We start from the raw sequence: 7,933 nt of genomic DNA on the forward strand, positions 1-7,933 counted from the left end.
ATGAGGCTTAAATGAGCCCCTTGCTTGTGACAGCATAGATATCTCTAGTCCTCAAGCCAAGGAAACAAGATGGGAGTCCAGGAGTCTGGGCAGACCAGGGTGTGTAGCAGATCAGCTCCGGTGCAGGGCCCCTGACTTCTCATCTTTGGGGTTTCTTGATTCGTTACATGGTGGAGGGCGGCCCCAGTCCTGGAATTAGCGCCAGGCCCGTGGGCTCCACTGAGCAGATGGAGGAGCCTCTGGGTCATGATCCACTGAGGCTTGAGGACTATGGGGAAGGCTGGGAGCTGATGGGAGTACGTGCCAGGCCTCTGAAAAATGATTATAACGATTGCTTCTTATTTCTTCCTGGCTTTTCCAATCAATCCAGCTAAAAGTCTGTTGCAAGGTGACATGTGCATGTGGGGTGTTTGACATGATAAATACAGGTGTAGAGCCAAGCTTTAGAGCTTCGGCTTTTCAAACACCACTGTTCTTTCAAGAAATACTCTCTTGGGTCAGGAGGAGAAAGGCTTATATTTTTCAAATGAAAATGGTATGAGGAAACTTGACAGAAGTCCAAGGTTATAGGGTCCAAAGATGCTAATTCCTCTTTTATGAAAAAAAAAAAAAAAAAAAAAAAGAAATGCCTAAGAGGCAACACTTTTTAAACAATTTGCTTTCCACATTGGCCCTGAAGGGTCCCAGGTGACAAAAAGCCCCAGGACCTCTGCAAATCCAGGTTGTATTTCTACTTAAGAAAAGTAAACCCAGAGAAGAATCTTGCGAGTGCCCGGGAACTAGAAAAACTGGTTCAAGCTTCCTTCTTGAATCCTCCTCCAGAATCCAACAAGTCCCCCCTCCCGCCCTCACCCCCTAAGCTTAATGTATCATGACCCCAGGCAAGCAAGGGATTCTTTAGCAAAGCTTACACTGTAATTAAGGAGGAAACTTTTCAAAGAGCTCCTTTTAAACAGTTCGGTGTGGCCGGGACCAGGTTGCAGGGACCAACAGGGACTGTCCTGGATTATCAGTACAGGGCCAGTGGGATTCCTAAAGAGGTGGCCTTAATTTAGGGGTTTGCAAAGTTGCAAGATCTTGGGTCTGCAGACATGACTTAGAAAATGTCCGTTTTTCAGCCCTTCAGAGATTAGAGACCAGGACTGGGCTGGGAGAGAAGTCAGGCAGGGCTTGGGGAAATCTTGTCCCATTGCTTTTCAAATTCAGAAGGTCTCTTCCATTGCTGCCAAACTTTTTTAAGACCACGCTGTGTAGTATGTGGCATCCCAGCTCCCTGATCAGGAATCGAACCCGGCCCCCCTGCATTGGGAACATCAAGCCCCAACCACTGGACCACCAGAAGTCCCATCAAACTCAGTTTTGAGAGCATTTGCCTGGGAAATTAACCTTCTCAGCAGAACAACTTTGGAAATATCTATGGAAGGGAAGGGCTTACCAGGTGGCTCAGTGGTAAAGGATCCACCTGAAATCTAGGAGACTCAGGTTCTATCCCTGGGTCTGGCAGGTCCCCTGGAGAAGGGAATGGCAATCCACTTCAGTATCCTTGCCTGGGAAATCTCATAGACAGAGGAGCCTCGCCGGCTACCGTCTGTGGGGCCGCAGAGTCAGACATGACTGACTAAGCAACAACAAATGGAAGGGAAGCAAAATGCAGTGACTGAAAATGGTGGTGAGGAAGGGTGTTTACTGACTTCGAAGACATTGGTAGTCTGTGACAGGGCTGGTAAGCGATTTCTATAAAGGGCTCGATAGGAATTTTAGGTACATATGGTCTTAAAGCAGCCTCAGGCAGTATGTGAATAATATGGCTGCTGTCACTACAACAGAGTTAAGCAGATGGGACACAGACCAGCTGGCCCTCAGAGCCCCAAATATTTACTGTTTCTGGCCAATTACAGAAAAAGTGTGTGGGCCTCTGAGTATACTGGATGAATTACAAGCCAGTGAAGGACGGAACCAGGAGAAGCAGCATTGCTTCTCTCTCATCATTGTCAAGGTGAGAGAATTAACTCAAAGGAGGAATCCACTGGCTGCCACCACCATCTGAGCCAGGTGGGCCATGGATGTGACTTGCTCTCTATGGGATGCTGACTCATATCCCCCAGCTGCCTCTAAGCTGCAAGTACCTGCCTTTGGCTCCCCAGTCTGGCCCCACCTACCCTTGAGCTTGAGCCCCACTGCTCCAGGCTTTCACTTTACATTCCCATGAAGATGGTATTTGCTATCCCTTCCCACTTTTCCTCTGTCCTTCAGTGGGGGAAACACGTGCCCTCCATGCCCTCTCCCAATCCACAGCTTCCCCCATGCTTTTATTTCTGTATGTGGCTGCACCGGGTCTTAGTTGTGGCACACCGGATGGATATTCGCTGCAACAGGCGGGGTCTTGTGGTTGCAGCATGCAAACTCTTTTCCTCACTGAACACTACCATGTGGAAAAGCTTAATGCTAACATAACTCTAGTTCATTCTTCCTCTCTGCTGCACAACATTCCAAGATGGAACATTCTATCATTCCCTTATTTATAGGCTTGTGTACCTGGAAAACCCCCAATATGCTAGTTAGTGAAAAAATAACAACAAAAACCCTAGAGGCTTTCCTGGTGGCTTGGTGGTTAAGAATCTGCCTGCCAATGCAGGAGACACAGGTTGGATCCCTGGTCTGGGAAGATCCCACGGAGCAACTTAAGCCATGCACCACAACTGTTGAGCCTGTGCTCTAGGGCCCAGGAGCTGCAATTACTGAGGCCCAGCTGCCCTGGAGTCTGTGCTCTGCAACAAGACAAGCCACTGCAGTGAGAAGCCCGCACACCACAACTAGAGAAAAGTCCTCACAGCAATGAGGACGTGGCACAGCCAATAAATAAATAAATAAAATTATTTTTAAAAATACCTAGAATAAATAAGAGACTTTGGTTAGCTGTCTGGGTCCAAGATAAATACACAAAAACAACAGCTTTCCTACACTCTGGCAATAGAGTAACATAAACATAATTTTTAAAAAATGCATTCACAATATAGAGAGAAATGATGAAATACTCAGAAATAAATTTAGGAAGAAAGGCATGGTTTTTTATGAGGAAAATTAAAAAAAAAATCTTCCTGGATGACAACACACAGAATAGGAACAAAGGAAGGGACATCCCATGTCCTTGAGTAAGAAAAGATAAAAATTATGATATGCGTGTGTGAGTAGCTCAGTCGTGTCTGACTCTTTGCGATCCCATAGACCAGGCTCCTATGTCCATGGGATTCTCCAGGCAAGAATACTCCCAACCCAGGGATCAAACCCAGGTCTCCCTCATTGCAGGCAGATTCTTAACCATCTAAGCCACCAGGATTTGTAAATCTGACCTTATATGGGAACAGGGTCCTGGCAGATGTAATTATGATGAAAGTTAAGCTGAGGTCATGCTGGAGAAGGGTGGGCTCTTAATCCTATACAACTGGTGTTCTTATAAGAAAAGGAGAGAGAGACTGAGGAAGGAGAGGTCACATGGAGACACAGACAGAGGAGAAACCGTGTGACCACAGAAGCCCGATAGGAGGGATGAGCCTACAAGCCAAACACCCCCGAGGATTTCCAGCCAGCACCAGAGGCCCCGAGGTGGACCTGGGCCAGACTCTTCCCAGAGTCTTTGGAGAGAACATGGCCCTCCTAGCCCTTGGTTTTGGGCTTCTGGCCTCCAGAACTCTGAGAGAATAAATGTCTGTTGTGTTAAAGCCACCTGCGTGTTTTGTCTCATTCAATGCCTCAGTCATATCCAACTTTTTGGGACACCATGGACTGCAGCACGCCAGGCTTCCCTGTCCTTCACCATCTCTTGGATCCTGCTCAAACTCATGTGTGTTGAGTCTGTGATGCCATCCAACCATCTCACTCTTTGTCACCCACTTCTTCTGCCCTCAATCTTTCCCAGCATTAGGGTCTTTTCTAATGAGTCAACTCTTTGCATCAGGTGGCCAAGGTATTGGAGCTTCAGCTTCAGCATCAGTCCCTCCAATGTATATTCGGGGTTGATTTCCTTTAGGATTGGCTGATCTGATCTCCTTGCAGTCCAAAGGACTCTCAACATTGTTATGACAACCCTGAGAAGCTAATGAATGGTGGAATTACATAAATCTTGAAAGAACAAATAGAGTCCTGACTCAGATGGGTAGACAGAAATTTCCTTTGTCAAGAAAGAGGGTGTATTTGGCAAATTTTCCCGAAACTGCAAAAATAAAAAGCTAAACAGAGGGGACTGTGGGCATCCTTTCTAGGCTAGGAGACTGGGTCACAGAGGGGAACCTCCTCCATGGGGTCACTGTTGAAACCACCACACAGTTGGTGTCTCGGTGGAACCAGCAAATTTCAGGAATTGGATCCCAGAAGATGGCGGCTTCTCCCACGCCCGCAACCCCCGCCCACCCAACACACCCATCTTCCCACTTGTCCCAACACCTCTCCTTTAAGAGAATGGTTCAGAGAAAGATAAATTCCATGATGTGTCTCTGTGCTCAGTCACTTAGTCATGTCCAACTCTTTGTGACCCCCATGGACAGCCCACCAGGCTCCTCTGTCCATGGAATTCTCCAGGCAAGAATACTGAAGTGGGGTTGCCACTTCCTACTCAAGGGGATCTTCCCAACCCAGGGATCAAACTCTCATCTCCTGCATTGGCAGGTGGATTCTTTACCACTGAACCACCAGGGAAGCCAAAGTCGATGGTGTAGACTCTCAAAGCAGAGGTCGCTGTGGCTAAGGGGAAAGCAGTGGCTCCTGGCCATGCCTGGAAATTACAAGAACTTTCTCCTGTGTCAGCTCCTGAGCCCTCACTTCCCGGAAGCCTGACTCAGTGGGAGCAGATCCACTTCCAATCTCTCTTTCATCCTTGTGGGCCAGGCACACAGCAGTGACTCGCACAGAGCTCTGTGCCTGCTTGGAGCTTCCAGTGCAGGAGGAGGGGAAGAAAACCAAAAGATAAGGGTAGATAAGTTGGATGATGGTGTAATGACTATGAAGGAAGTAATGGATATGATTAAGAGTGAGGGAGATGGGACTTTCCTGGCAGTCCAAGTGGTTAAGACTCTGAGTTTCCAATGCAAGGGATGTGGGTTTGATCCCTGGTCAGGGGACTAAGATTCCACATGCTATGTGGCACAGCCAAAAAATAAAAAACAAAACAGACAAAATAAAATGAGACTGTAATATTATCTAAAAATTAGTTTCCAAAAAAAAAAAAAAAAGAGTGAGAGGAGATAAGCAGCCCAAAGAGAGAAACAACCTAAATGTCCGCTGATGGACAAATGGATCAACAAAATGTGGCCCATCCATGCAATGGAATGGTATTCAGCCATGAGAAAGACCAGAATACACAAAAGGCTGCGTGTAGCTGGCGCAGTTTATGAGAAATGCCCAGAAGAGGCAAATCCAGAGACAGAAAGTAGATTAGTGGTTGTCAGGGGCTGGGGTAAGGATGGAAAGTGAGTGCTAAAGGTATGGGGTTTATTTTTTATATCATTTTTTTAAGGCTGCACTGCATGGCATGCATTGCAAGGAAGATTCTTAACCCCTGGACCACCAGGAAGTCCCTTCGTTCCTTTCCATAGCTGAATAATATTCTGCTCTATGACTAGTCCATACTTTATTAATCCATTTATCAGATGATGGACTTCTGAGTTGTTGCCACTTCTGGCTATTATGAATAATGTTACTATGAACATTCGTGTGTAAGCTTTTTATAACAGTTATTTTTGTTTATTTGTTTACGGCTGCTCTGGGTCTTCATTGCGTCACCCGGGCTTGCTGTAGTTGCTGTGAGAGGGGGCTACTCTCCAGTTGCGGTGCGCTGGCTTCTCTCGTTGCAGAACGTGAACTCTAGGGCATGCCGGCTTCAGTAGCTGTGGCTCACAGGCTCAGCTGCTCCCTGGCATGTGGCGACTCAGACCAGTGATCAAGTCTGTGTCTCCTGCCTTGGCATGCGGATTCTTTACACCCCTGAGCCACCAGGGAAGCCTCATGTACAGGTTTTATACGGGATGTATGTTTTCATTTGGGGCAGGTGTTGACACCTAGGAATAGAATGGCTGGGTCGCACTGTGACTCTGTATGTTTAACCCTTCGAGGAAATGCCAGACTTTTTCTAAAGTAACTGCGTGATTTTACATTTCTGCTAGCAGTGTGTGAGGGTTCCAATTTCTCTGCCTCCTCACCAACCCTTGCTATTGTCGGTCTTTTTGATGACAGCCATCCTGGTGGGTATAAAATGGTGTCTCATGGTTGTTTTGATTTGCATTTCCCTGATGAGTAATGGGAGAAGGCAATGGCACCCCACTCCAGTACTCTTGCCTGGAGAATCCCATGGATGGAGGAGACTGGTGGGCTGCAGTCCATGGGGTCGCTAAGAGTCAGACACAACTGAGTGACTTCACTTTCACTTTTCACTTTCATGCATTGGAGAAGGAAATGGCAACCCACTCCAGTGTTCTTGCCTGGAGAATCCCGGGGATGGCGGAGCCTGGTGAGCTGCCGTCTATGGGATAGCACAGGGTCGGACACGACTGAAGTGACTTAGCAGATGAGTAATGATGAGCATCTTTTTATGTGTTTATTGGCCATTTGTGCATCTTCTTTGAAGAAATATCTATTTAAGTCCTTTGCACATTTTCAGTTGGTTTTTATTGAGTTGTGAGTTTTTCATATAATCTTAATACTAGATCCTTGTCAGATATATGATATTCAAATATTTGCTCCCATTCTCTGAGTTGTCTTTTCGCTTTCTTATAGTTTCCTTTTGGAGTGCAAAAGCTTTTAATTTCACTTACTCGTTATTCTTTGGTTTCTTGTGTTTTGAGTTGCATTGCTTTTGTAATCAGAAAAAAAGGAAATATTTTTTAGGCATTTCCCTTGTGGCTCAGCGGTAAAGAATCTGTTTGCCAATGCAGGAGACATGGGTTCTATCCCTGGTCCACATGCTGTGGAGCAACTAAGCCTGTGCACCACAACTACTGACCCTGAGCTCTAGAGGAAGCTGCAACCACCGAGCCCCCGGGCTGCAGCACTGAAGCCCGTGTGCCCTGGAGCCCGTGCTCCGCAACAAGAGAAGTCACCGCAGTGAGAAGCCTGTGTACTGCAACTAGAGAGGAGCCCCGATTGCTGCAACTAGAGAATGCACGCATGAAGCAACCAAGACCTAGCATAACCAATAAATTAATAAAAAACATTTTTTAGAAAAATAGGCCCAGACATCATGCAGTCTATTTATTCACCAACATTCCTGTCTTCAAGGAGCTGACACTCAGTTGATGTTTCTTGGGACTCCCTCTGAGTGGTTAAAAACCACTTCTGTTTTCCTCTTGGGTACTTTTCCAGGTTGCTGGGCAAAGTCTTTCATATTCTGATGAACCAGATGGTCCATTAAACAGCTCAGATTTAAGTGGGATGAATCATCACTTAACTGTACTTAGAAATTCTAAAATAAGTCACGTGTAAGCTGTTGCAAGGGTTTTTGTTTTCAGTGCCTTGCTTGGCTGTGCTTTCAGTGTTTGCTGACTGTGGAATAAACCCAAACACTGGCAGATGGCAGCTGTACTGCCTGAAGTGGGGAGCATTGAGTCCTGCCCAGTCTGGGGAAATAGGAACCATATGTGTTCATGATAACACGACACTGGGGAGCACCCAACATCCACAAGGAGGGAACTGGTTAAGTACCGTACATCCGAACTCTAGAATAAGAATCACTCTTCTCCCCGGGGGCAGGGGAGGGGCACCTCCCTCTATGAAACCTCTGTCCTGCTTTGGGGCAGAAAAGGGGAGGGCAGAGAGCACTTTCTGCCTCAGCCGCCTCCAGCTCAAAACAATCCTTGTGCCAAAGTGGTACACTTCGGATCAGCACGTCCGTCAAGGACCCAATTACAGCAAGAGGCCAGCCCTCGGAAGGAAGGTGGGTTTCTCG

The 7,933-nt window shown here is 46.8% G+C and overlaps 1 long non-coding RNA gene across 1 annotated transcript; it reads left to right on the forward strand.

Annotated features, from left to right (window-relative positions):
- Window positions 1–1,911: 1,911 nt before the first annotated feature.
- LOC129625027 (uncharacterized) lies at window positions 1,912–3,723 on the forward strand. Its single transcript, XR_008701228.1, has 2 exons — window positions 1,912–1,996; window positions 3,459–3,723. It is a non-coding gene; the product is annotated as an uncharacterized LOC129625027 (long non-coding RNA).
- The last annotated feature ends 4,210 nt before the right edge of the window (window positions 3,724–7,933 follow it).

Source organism: Bubalus kerabau, chromosome 13, assembly GCF_029407905.1.
Source record: "Bubalus kerabau isolate K-KA32 ecotype Philippines breed swamp buffalo chromosome 13, PCC_UOA_SB_1v2, whole genome shotgun sequence".
Classification (NCBI taxonomy): domain Eukaryota; kingdom Metazoa; phylum Chordata; class Mammalia; order Artiodactyla; family Bovidae; genus Bubalus; species Bubalus kerabau.